At 54.7% G+C, this 12,268-nt stretch overlaps 1 long non-coding RNA gene across 1 annotated transcript; it reads left to right on the top strand.

Moving 5' to 3' along the window:
* Positions 1–977: 977 nt before the first annotated feature.
* LOC139257429 (uncharacterized) lies at positions 978–10,536 on the top strand. The gene is made up of 3 exons (XR_011592299.1): positions 978–1,090; positions 8,343–8,419; positions 10,463–10,536. It is a non-coding gene; the product is annotated as an uncharacterized lncRNA (long non-coding RNA).
* The last annotated feature ends 1,732 nt before the right edge of the window (positions 10,537–12,268 follow it).

Here is a 12,268-nt window from a genome sequence, read left to right as displayed (position 1 = left end):
CTAAATTTAATATATATAATATTATACATTGTACTCCAGCTGCCAAATTTAATATATATAATTTACATTGCACTCCATCTGCTAAATTTAATATATATAATATTATACATTGTACTCCAGCTGCCAAATTTATTATAAATATAATATACATTGTACTCCATCTGCTAAATTTAATATATATAATATTATACATTATACTCCATCTGCTAAATTTAATATATATAATATACATTGTACTCCATCTGCCAAATTTAATATATATAATATTATACATTGTACTCCATCTGCTAAATATAATATATATTATACATTATACTCCATCTGCTAAATTTAATATATATGATATTATACTTTGTACTCCATCTGCTAAATTTAATATATATAATATACATTGTACTCCATCTGCTAAAATTTTATATATATAATATTATACTTTGTACTCTATCTGCTAAATTTAATATATATAATATACATTGTACTCCATCTGCCAAATTTAATATATATAATATTATACATTGTACTCCGTCTGCCAATATATTGGCGCTCATTGGTCTGCTCATCTGTCAATCAGCAATGACCGTCCCTCAACTGGTCACTCTGCGCTGTGATTGGTCCGCTCACTGTCAGCAGTCACAGCTCAGAGTGACCAGTTGAGGGGCGGTCATTGCTGATTGACATGCGAGCGGACCAATCATAGCGCCCGGTGATCGCAGCCCACCCAGCCCGGCCCGCCAGCGGGCGGAGATTGACAGGCCGCCGAACCAATCACAGCGCGCGACGGGGGCGGGAGGCGGTTGTGATTGGCGGGCGGGCGGGACCAGTCCCCGCGCCGAGTAACCTGGCAGTGGGCGGGCGTCGGCGATTGACGGACGGGCGGGCGGACCAATCACAGAGCGCGGTGGTGCGTGCAGGCGGGTCTGGCCGCCCGCGGCGCGGGCCGTCGCGGTTGCTAAGAGACGGAGTGCCGGGGGGTCCGCGCTGCGCAGGCGTCGTCCTCGGGCACTCTGGAAGTTGTAGTCCGGGCATCCGACATCCGGCGGGAGGGCAAGGTTCAAAAAGAGCACTTCCGGCGCTTGTTTGTGGGGCTGAGGTGAGTTTGTGACTGGGGGGAGTAAAGATTAAAGTGTAATTAAAGCTGAGCTCGGCGGTGGGTCAGGTGACAGGATAGGCCCCAGTCAGCATGGGTTTGTAAAAGGGAGATCATGCTTGACAAATCTTCTGGAATTTTTTGAGGATGTTTCCAGTAGAGTGGACAAGGGAGAACCAGTTGATGTGGTGTATTTGGACTTTCAGAAGGCTTTCGACAAGGTCCCACACAAGAGATTAATGTGCAAAGTTAAAGCACATGGGATTGGGGGTAGTGTGCTGACGTGGATTGAGAACTGGTTGGCAGACAGGAAGCAAAGAGTAGGAGTAAATGGGGACTTTTCAGAATGGCAGGCAGTGACTAGTGAGGTACCGCAAGGTTCTGTGCTGGGGCCCCAGCTGTTTACACTGTACATTAATGATTTAGACGAGGGGATTAAATGCAGTATCTCCAAATTTGCGGATGACACTAAGTTGGGTGGCAGTGTGAGCTGCGAGGAGGATGCTATGAGGCTGCAGAGCGACTTGGATAGGTTAGGTGAGTGGGCAAATGCATGGCAGATGTCAGTATAATGTGGATAAATGTGAGGTTATCCACTTTGGTGGTAAAAACAGAGAGACAGACTATTATCTGAATGGTGACAGATTAGGAAAAGGGGAGGTGCAACGAGACCTGGGTGTCATGGTACATCAGTCATTGAAGGTTGGCCATGCAGGTACAGCAGGCGGTTAAGAAAGCAAATGGCACGTGGGCCTTCATAGCGAGGGGATTTGAATACAGGGGCAGGGAGGTGTTGCTACAGTTGTACAGGGCCTTGGTGAGGCCACACCTGGAGTATTGTGTACAGTTTTGGTCTCCTAACTTGAGGAAGGACATTCTTGCTATTGAGGGAGTGCAGCGAAGGTTCACCAGACTGATTCCCGGGATGGCGGGACTGACATATCAAGAAACACTGGATCAACTGGGCTTGTATTCACTGGAGTTCAGAAGAATGAGAGGGGATCTCATAGAAACATTTAAAATTCTGATGGGTTTAAACAGGTTAGATGCAGGAAGAATATTCCCAATGTTGGGGAAGTCCAGAACCAGTGGTCACAGACTAAGGATAAGGGGTAAGCCATTTAGGACCGAGATGAGGAGAAACTTCTTCACCCAGAGAGTGGTGAACCTGTGGATTTCTCTACCGCAGAGAGTTGTTGAGGCCAATTCACTAAATATATTCAAAAAGGAGTTGGATGTAGTCCTTACAATAAGGAGATCAAGGGGTATGGCGAGAAAGCAGGAATGGGGTACTGAAGTTGCATGTTCAGCCATGAACTCATTGAATAGCGGTGCTTGCTAGAAGGGCCGAATGGCCTGCACCTGCACCTATTTTCTATGTTTTTCTATGTAATTATTTAAATCTGTAATATTATATAAACCTGGGATAGTGTGTGTATTTATATAAATCTGGGTTAGTGTGTATATTTTTATAAACCTGGGGTAGTGTGTGTAATTCTATAAATCTGTAATATTACTGTGTATTTCTGTATTTATTTTAAAAAAGGGAGGGAGAGAGAAAACGGGTAATTATAGATCGGTTAGCCTGACATCAGTGGTGGGGAAAATGTTGAAATCAATTATTAAAGATGTAATTGCAGCCAGCGCATTTGGAAAGCAGTGACAGGATCGGCCCAAGTCAGCATGGATTTATGAAAGGGAAATCATGCTTGATGAATCTTCTGGAATTTTTTGAGGATGTAACTAGTAGAGCACAAGGGAGAACCAGTGGATGTGGTGTATTTGGACTTTCAAAAGGCTTTTGACGAGATCCCACACAAGAGATTGGTGTGCAAAATTAAAGCACATGGTATTGGGGGTAATGTACTGACGTGGATAGAGAACTGGTCGGCAGACAGGAAGCAGAGAGTCGGGATAAACGGGTCCTTTTCAGAATGGCAGGCAGTGACTAGTGGGGTACCGCAGGGCTCCGTGCTGGGACCCCAGCTATTTACAATATACAGTAATGATTTAGGTGAAGGAATTGAGTGTAATATCTCCAAGTTTGCAGATGACATTAAACTGGGTGGCGGTGTGAGCTGTGAGGAGGACACTAAGAGGCTGCAGGGTGCCTTGGATAGGTTAGATGAGTGGCCAAATGCATGGCAGATGCAGTATAATGTGAGGTTATCCACTTTGGGGGCAAAAACAGGAAGGCAGAATATTATCTGAATGGTGACAGATTAGGAAAAGGGGAGGTGCAACGAGACCTGGGTGTCATGGTACATCAGTCATTGAAGGTTGGCATGCAGGTACAGCAGGCGGTGAAGAAGGCAAATGGTATGTTGGACTTCATAGTGAGAGGATTTGAGTATAGGAGCAGGGAGGTCTTACTGAAGTTGTACAGGGCCTTGGTGAGGCCCCACCTGGAGTATTGTGTTCAGTTTTGGTCTCCTAATCTGAGGAAGGACGTTCTTACTATTGAGGGAGTGCAGCGAAGGTTCACCAGACTGATTCCCGGGATGGCTGGACTGACATATGGGGAGAGACTGGATCAACTGGACCTTTATTCACTGGAGTTTAGAAGGATGAGAGGGGATCTCATAGAAACATACAAGATTCTGACGGGACGGGACAGGTTAGATGCAGGTAGATTGTTCCCGATGATGGGGAAGTCCAGAACCAGGGGTCACAGTCTAAGGATAAGGGGTAAGCCATTTAGGACTGAAATGAGGAGAAACTTCTTCACTCAGAGAGTTGTTAACCTGTGGAATTCCCTGCCGCAGAGAGTTGTTGAGGCCAGTTCATTGGATATATTCAAGAGGGAGTTAGATGTGGCCCTTACGGCTAAAGGGATCAAGGGGTATGGAGAGAAAGCTGGAAAGGGGTACTGAGGGAATGATCAGCCATGATCTTATTGAATGTTGGTGCAGGCTCGAAGGGCCGAATGCCTGCTCCTGCACCTATTTTCTATGTTTCTATGTTGGGTGAGGACACACCTGTAATACTGTGTGTATTTATACAGGGTATTGGTGAGGCCACACCTGGAATACTGCGTGCAGTTTTGCTCTCCGTATTTAAGGAAGGATATACTTGCTTTGGAGGCAGTTCAGAGAAGGTTCACTCGGTTGATTCCGGGGATGAGGGGGTTGACTTATGAGGATAGATTGAGGAGGTTGGGCCTCTACTCATTGGAGTTCAGAAGAATGAGAGGTGATCTTATGGAAACGTATCAGATTATGAGGGGGGCTCGACAAGGTGGATGCAGAGAGGATGTTCCCACTGATGGGGGAGACTAGAACTAGGGGGCATGGTCTTAGAATAAGGGGCTGCCCATTTAAAACTGAGATGAGGAGGAATTTCTTCTCTCAGAGGGTTGTAAATCTGTGGAATTCTCTGCCCCAGAGAGCTGTGGAGGCTGGGACATTGAATATATTTAAGGTGGAGATAGACAGATTTTTGGGCGATAAGGGAGTGAAGGGTTATGGGGAGCGGGCGGGGAAGTGGAGCTGAGTCCTTGATCGGATCAGCCATGATGGTATTAGATGGCGGAGCAGGCTCGAGGGGCCGAATGGCCCACTCCTGCTCCTATTTCTTATGTCGAGAGAGACAAAGACAGACACAGCGCGTAAGAGAGACACAGCCAGACACTGAAAGCGCGAGAAAGAGAGAGACACAGTGAGTGAGAGAGAGAGGCCTCCATTGCAAAACGCAGCCCCTGTTTGTAAACCTGGGCATGTTCGACTCTGCCTCCCAGCGGGGGCTGCCTGTCTTTGGCCAGGAATGGATCAGGGTCTCTTCCCCCACCCTCGCCCAGGAGTGTTGGCTCTCCTCCAGGTGCCGCTGCTCAGGAATCCACACCTACATAACAACATAAGGAGCAGGAGTCGGCCATTCGGCCCCTCGAGCCTGCTCCACCATTCAATATCATGGCTGATCTTCAATCTCAACTCCACTTCCCTGCCCGATTTTCCCCCATATCCCTCGATTCTCTTAATATCCAAAAATCTATTGCTGTCTGTCTTGAATATACTCAACGACTGAGCCTTCATAGCCCTTTGGCTGAATGGGCCTCTTCCTGTTCCTGTGTAACAGGCTCGAGGGGCTGAATGGGCCTCCTCCTGTTCCTGTGTAACACACTCGAGGGGCTGAATGGGCCGCCTCCTGTTCCTGTGTAACAGGCTCGAGGGGCTGAATGGGCCTCCTCCTGTTCCAGTGTAACAGACTCGAGGGGCTGAATGGGCCTCCTCCTGTTCCTGTGTAACAGGCTCGAGGGACTGAATGGCCTCCTCCTGTTCCTGTGTAACAGGCTCGAGGGGCTGAATGGGCCTCCTCCTGTTCCTGTGTAACAGGCTCGAGGGGCTGAATGGGCCTCCTCCTGTTCCTGTGTAACAGGCTCGAGGGGCTGAATGGGCCTCCTCCTGTTCCTGTGTAACAGGCTCGAGGGGCTGAATGGGCCTCCTCCTGTTCCTGTGTAACAGGCTCGAGGGGCTGAATGGTAGAGAGCTCCAAAGATTCACCCCCCTCTGAGTGAAGAAATTCCTCCTCATCTCAGCCCTAAATGGCCGAGCCCATATCCTGAGACTGTGACCCCTAGTTCTGGACTCCCCAGCCCGGGGAACCATCCTCCCTGCATCTACCCTATCAAGCTCTAAGAATTTTGTATGTTTCACTGAGATCACCTAAACTCTCGAATATCAGCCTAGTCTCCTCAATCCCTCCTTGTAGGACAATCCCCCCATCCCAGGAATCAGTCTGATGAACCTTCGCTGTAGGAGTTCCTCAGGGCAGTGTCCTCGGCCCAAACATCTTCAGCTGCTTCATCAATGACCTTCCCTCCATCCTAAGGTCAGAAGTGGGGATGTTCGCTGATCACTGCACAATGTTCAGTTCCATTCACAACTCCTCAGATAATGGAGCAGTCCGTGCCCACATACAGCAAGACCTGGACAACATTCAGGCTCGGGCTGATAAGTGGCAAGTAACATTCACACCACACAAGTGCCAGGCAATGACCATCTCCAACAAGCGAGAGTCTTAACCACCTCCCCTTGATATTCAGCAGCATTATCTTCACCGAATCCCCCACCATCAACATCCTGGGGGTCACCATTGACCAGAAACTTAACTGGACCAGCCACATCAATACTGTGGCAACAAGAGCAGGTCAGAGGCTGGGTATTCTGCAGTGTCTCACCTCCTGACTCCCCAAAGTCTTTTCACCATCTACAAGGCACAAGTCAGGAGTGTGATGCAACACATGGCAGACTGGTCACGACAGTGAAAGCCCATGGGATCCAGGGTAAATTGGCAAGTTGGATCCAAAATTTGCTCAGACAGGAAGCAAAGGGTAATGGTTGATGGGTGTTTTTGTGACTGGAAGGATGTTTCCAGTGGGGTTCCACAGGGCTCAGTGCTGGGTCCCTGGCTTTTTGTGGTACATATAGACTTGTATATAGGGGGTATGATTGAGAAGTTTGCAGATGACACTAACATCGGCCGTGTGGTTGATGATGAAGAAGAAACCTGCGGACTGCAGGAAGATATCGATGAACTGGTCAGGTGGGCAGAGCAGTGGCAAATGGAGTTTAATCAGGAGAAGTGAGAGGTGATGCATTTGAGGAGGGCTAACAAGGCGAGGGAATACACATTAAATGGTAGGACACTGAGAAGTGTCGAGGAACACAGGGACCTTGGAGTGCAGGTCCACAGATCCCTGAAGGTAGCAGGCCAGGTGGATAAGGTGGTTAAGAAGGCATACGGAATACTTGCCTTTATTGGCCGAGGCATGGAATACAAGAGCAGGGGGGGTTATGCTTGAACTGTATAAAACACTGGTTAGACCACAGCTGGAGTACTGCGTGCAGGTCTGGTCACCACATTACAGGAAGGATGTGATTGCACTGGAGAGGGTGCAGAGGAGATTTACCAGGATGTTGCACTAGAGAGGGTACAGAGGAGATTTACCAGGATGTTGCACTAGAGAGGGTACAGAGGAGATTTACCAGGATGTTGCACTGGAGAGGGTACAGAGGAGATTTACCAGGATGTTGCACTGGAGAGGGTGCAGAGGAGATTTACCAGGATGTTGCACTGGAGAGGGTACAGAGGAGATTTACCAGGATGTTGCTGGGACTGGAGAATTTTGGCGATGAGGAAAGATTGGATAGGCTGGGGTCTGTTTCCCTTGGAACAGAGAAGGCTGAGGGGAGACCTGATTGAGGTATATAAAATGATGAGGGGCCTGGATAGAGTGGATAGGACGGACCTGTTTCCCTGGGCAGAGGGGTCAACAACCAGGGGGCGTGGATTGAAAGTAATTGGGGGGAGGTTTTGAGGGGATTTGAGAGGAAATGTCTTCACCCAGAGGGTGGTGGGGGTCTGGGGCAGGGTCTGGAACTCACGGCCTGAAAGGGGGGATAGAGGCAGAAACCCTCAGCACATTTGGCAGTGCACCTTGAAGTGCTACAGGGCGAGGGAGCGAGAGCGGGAACGTGGGATTAGGCCGGGAGAGGTCTTGGTCGGCCGGAGCGGACACGATGGGCCGGAATGGCCTCCTCCCGCGCTGTAACTCTCTGCCATTCTATGAAGCCTCGCTCGGGAGCTGGTGCCGACAGCATGAACCGTCTCTCCGAGATTATCCACCGTGCCCAAACACACTGCACGTCCGGACACACCTTGGTGCACTACCTCACCGTCCGGAGGTAGACCGGGGGGAGGGCTCACTACCCTGGAGACACTCCCCTTCCCATCGGGGAGTTTGGTGTGGAGAGTTGCGGGCAGCATGGTTAGACGCACTCCCATACCGCGTGCACTTTGCGTGGCCTGGAAGGGGTCCCGTGTTCCAGGTGTACACACGATGGGAGGCAGTGAATGCCTCTTCCGCTGCTCAATCGCTGCCCCACACTCCTGATCTTTACCCATCCGGTGTGGAGGGGAGCGGGCAGTTCGGAGGGCCTCCTCGTAGGGCCTGGTCAAGGTGGCCATTAATCAGTCCGGGCAGCGGGCCGTCGAGGGGGGCGTTTGATCCTCTGGAACTGAATTTTAATTTGATTTAAATTCGATTGAAAAGTTTTGTTTAATTTACAGTTTAATGGTTGTGGCCCTTGAAGGGGACAATCGCTGCCTTTAAACTGACTGACAGCTGTCATCGAATATTAAAGAGATAGTGACCCCTTGAACTCCTACCCCCGGGGCACAGTGACCCCTGACTGCACCCACACCCCGTGTGCCGTGTCTCGGTCCTGTGGTTCTGACGGTGTGTTGTGTGTTTTAGGGATGAACGGACAATCAGAAACCGACTACAGGAGGAAGTATAAGAACCTCAAACGCAAACTCAAGTTCCTCGTCTACGTAAGTGGGGGGAGGGGAGGGGAGGGGGGTGCTGGGTGAGGGACGGGGTGAGGGGCTGGGGGCTGGGGACTGAGGGGGGAATGGACGAGGGACGGGGTGGGGGGGGGAATGGACGAGGGACGGGGTGGGGGGAGGGGAGGGGGGTGCTGGGTGAGGGACGGGGTGAGGGGCTGGGGACTGGGGGGGGGGGAATGGACGAGGGTCGGGGTGGGGGGAGGGGAGGGGGGTGCTGGGTGAGGGACGGGGTGGGGGGAGGGGAGGGGGGTGCTGGGTGAGGGACGGGGTGAGGGGCTGGGGACTGGGGGGGGGGGGGAATGGACGAGGGTCGGGGTGGGGGGAGGGGAGGGGGGTGCTGGGTGAGGGACGGGGTGAGGGGTGAGGGGCTGGGGACTGGGGGGGGGGGAATGGACGAGGGTCGGGGTGGGGGGAGGGGAGGGGGGTGCTGGGTGAGGGACGGGGGGGGGGGGAATGGACGAGGGTCGGGGTGGGGGGAGGGGAGGGGGGTGCTGGGTGAGGGACGGGGTGAGGGGCTGGGGACTGGGGGGGGGGGAATGGACGAGGGTCGGGGTGGGGGGAGGGGAGGGGGGTGCTGGGTGAGGGTCGGGGTGAGGGGCTGGGGACTGGGGGGGGGGGAATGGACGAGGGTCGGGGTGGGGGGAGGGGAGGGGGATGCTGGGTGAGGGACGGGGTGGGGGGTGGGGACTGGGGGGGAGGGGGTGCTGGGTGAGGGACGGGGTGGGGGGAGGGGAGGGGGGTGCTGGGTGAGGGACGGGGTGGGGGGAGGGGAGGGGGGTGCTGGGTGAGGGACGGGGTGGGGGGAGGGGAGGGGGGTGCTGGGTGAGGGACGGGGTGGGGGGAGGGGAGGGGGGTGCTGGGTGAGGGACGGGGTAGGGGGAGGGGAGGGGGGTGCTGGGTGAGGGACGGGGTGGGGGGAGGGGAGGGGGGTGCTGGGTGAGGGACGGGGGAGGGGAGGGGGGTGCTGGGTGAGGGACGGGGTGGGGGGAGGGGAGGGGGGTGCTGGGTGAGGGACGGGGTGGGGGGAGGGGAGGGGGGTGCTGGGTGAGGGACGGGGTGGGGTGGGGGGAGGGGGGTGCTGGGTGAGGGTCGGGGTGGGGGGAGGGGAGGGGGGTGCTGGGTGAGGGACGGGGTGGGGTGGGGGGAGGGGAGGGGGGTGCTGGGTGAGGGACGGGGGGGGGGGGAATGGACGAGGGTCGGGGTGGGGGGAGGGGGGGGGGTGCTGGGTGAGGGACGGGGTGGGGGGAGGGGAGGGGGGTGCTGGGTGAGGGACGGGGTGGGGGACTGGGGGGGAGGAATGGACGAGGGTCGGGGTGGGGGGAGGGGGACTGAGGGGGGAATGGACGAGGGACGGGGTGGGGGGGGGAATGGACGAGGGACGGGGTGGGGGGAGGGGGACTGAGGGGGGAATGGACGAGGGACGGGGTGGGGGGGGCGATCGGACGGGGGAGGGGTTGGGGGGCTGGGGACTGGGGGGGTGAAGGGACGAGGTTGGGGGGCGATCGGGTGGGGGAGGGGTTGGGGGGGTGAGGGGCTGGGGTTGGGGAGGATGGACGAGGGACCGGGTTGGGGAGGGTGGGGCATTTGGGCAGGGGAGGGGGGCGATCGGACGGAGTGGGGGGGAGGGGCAGGCGAGGGGTGATCGATTGGGGGATGGGATGGGGCTGGGGCTGGCGAGGGACTGGGGACGGGTGAGGAAGAACTGAGGGAAGGTGTGAGGGTTTTTAATCCCCGTCCCCCCCTCCCCGTCGTGTCCCCACCCCCCCCCCTCCCCTCCCCGGCGTGTTTCCCCCCTCCCCTCCCCCCCTCCCCGGCGTGTTTCCCCCCCCCCCCTCCCCGGCGTGTTTCCCCCCCCCCCCTCCCCGGCGTGTTTCCCCCCCCCCCCTCCCCGGCGTGTTTCCCCCCTCCCCTCCCCGCCGTGTTTCCCCCCTCCCCGGCGTGTTTCCCCCCTCCCCGGCGTGTTTCCCCCCTCCCCGCCGTGTTTCCCCCCTCCATCCGGTGGCTGACTCCCCTTGTCTGATTTTTCAGGAGCAGGAATGTTTTCAGGAGGAGCTGCGAAAAGCCCAGAGGAAACTGCTGAAAATCTCCAGGGACAAGAGGTAAGAATTTGCCCTTCGCCCAAACACCACTCGATCCCGGCAACGTCCTCTGCCCCTGTACCCCGAGTGCAGCATTGTCCGACAATCCCTCAGCTGGGCTTCCCCACCCGGGGTGGGACTGGGCCCACACACACACCAGGAAATGTCCAGGCTCCCTCTCCGGCCTGTAGGGCTGGGCCTCACATACATAGACCAGGAAACGTCCAGGCTCCCTCTCCGGCCTGTGGGACTGGGCCCCACATAGACACACCAGGAAACGTCCAGGCTCCCTCCATCCTGTAGGGCTGGGCCTCACACACATAGACCAGGAAACGTCCAGGCTCCCTCTCCAGCCTGTGGGACTGGGCCTCACGGAAATGTCCAGGCTCCCTCTCTGGCCTGTAGGACTGGGCCCCACATACACACACCAGGAAACGTCCAGGCTCCCTCTCTGGCCTGTAGGGCTGGGCCTCACACACATAGACCAGGAAACGTCCAGGCTCCCTCTCCGGCCTGTAGGACTGGGCCCCACATACACACACCAGGAAACGTCCAGGCTCCCTCTCCGGCCTGTAGGGCTGGGCCTCACACACACAGACCAGGAAACGTCCAGGCTCCCTCTCCGGCCTGTGGGACTGGGCACCACACACAGACGGACCAGGAAACGTCCAGGCTCCCTCTCCGGCCTGTAGGTCTGGGCCTCACACACACAGACCAGGAAACGTCCAGGCTCCCTTTCCGGCCTGTAGGACTGGGCACCACACACAGACCAGGAAACGTCCAGGCTCCCTCTCCGGCCTGTGGGACTGGGCACCACACACAGACGGACCAGGAAACGTCCAGGCTCCCTCTCCGGCCTGTGGGACTGGGCCCCACACAGACGGACCAGGAAATGTCCAGGCTCCCTCTCCGGCCTGTAGGGCTGGGCACCCCACACAACAGCAGGACACAAAAAATCTGCGAAGGGACATAGACAGGCTAAGGGAATTAAGGGTTACGGGGAGCGGACGGGTAAGTGGAGCTGAGTCCACGGCCAGATCAGCCAGGATCTTGTTGAATGGCGGAGCAGGCTCGAGGGGCTCGATGGCCTACTCCTGTTCCTAATTCTTATGTTCTTATGTAAGTGAGTGGGCAAAAAATTGTCAGCTGGAGTATAATGTTGTAAAGTGTGAGGTCATGCACTTGGGCAGAAAAAAAATCAAAGAGCAAGTTATTATTTAAATGGAGAAAGATTGCAAAGTGCCGCAGTACAGCGGGAGGGAGGGAATCAACCGAGTGAACCTTCTCTGAACTGCCTCCAAAGAAAGTATATCCTTCCTTAAATACGGAGAGCAGAACTGCACGCAGTACTCCAGGTGTGGCCTCACCAATACCCTGTATAACTGTAGGGATTCTGTTCCTGTTCTAGTTGTCTCCCTTTTTTCTATTGCCGTTAATGTTATCTTTAAATACAGCTGCCCCTCCCTCCCTCCCTTCCTTCCTGCCCTGTGCTTTCTGATGATGATATAACCACAGTATTTCATTTGTTGTGCAATTGGTGACCGTGTCTTCATCTGCTGTGATGCTGAACTCTGGCACTCCCTTCCTAAACCTCTTCTCCTCTCTACACTCCTCTCCTCCTTTAAGACATAAGAAATAGGAGCAGGAGTGGGCCATTCGGCCCCTCGAGCCTGCTCCATTTAATACGATCATGGCTGATCCGATCATGGACCCAGCTCCACTTCCCCGCCCGCTCCCCATAACCCTTCACTCCCTT

Source organism: Pristiophorus japonicus, unplaced genomic scaffold, assembly GCF_044704955.1.
Source record: "Pristiophorus japonicus isolate sPriJap1 unplaced genomic scaffold, sPriJap1.hap1 HAP1_SCAFFOLD_838, whole genome shotgun sequence".
NCBI lineage: Eukaryota > Metazoa > Chordata > Chondrichthyes > Pristiophoridae > Pristiophorus > Pristiophorus japonicus.
This window is presented reverse-complemented; position numbering and strand designations above follow the sequence as displayed.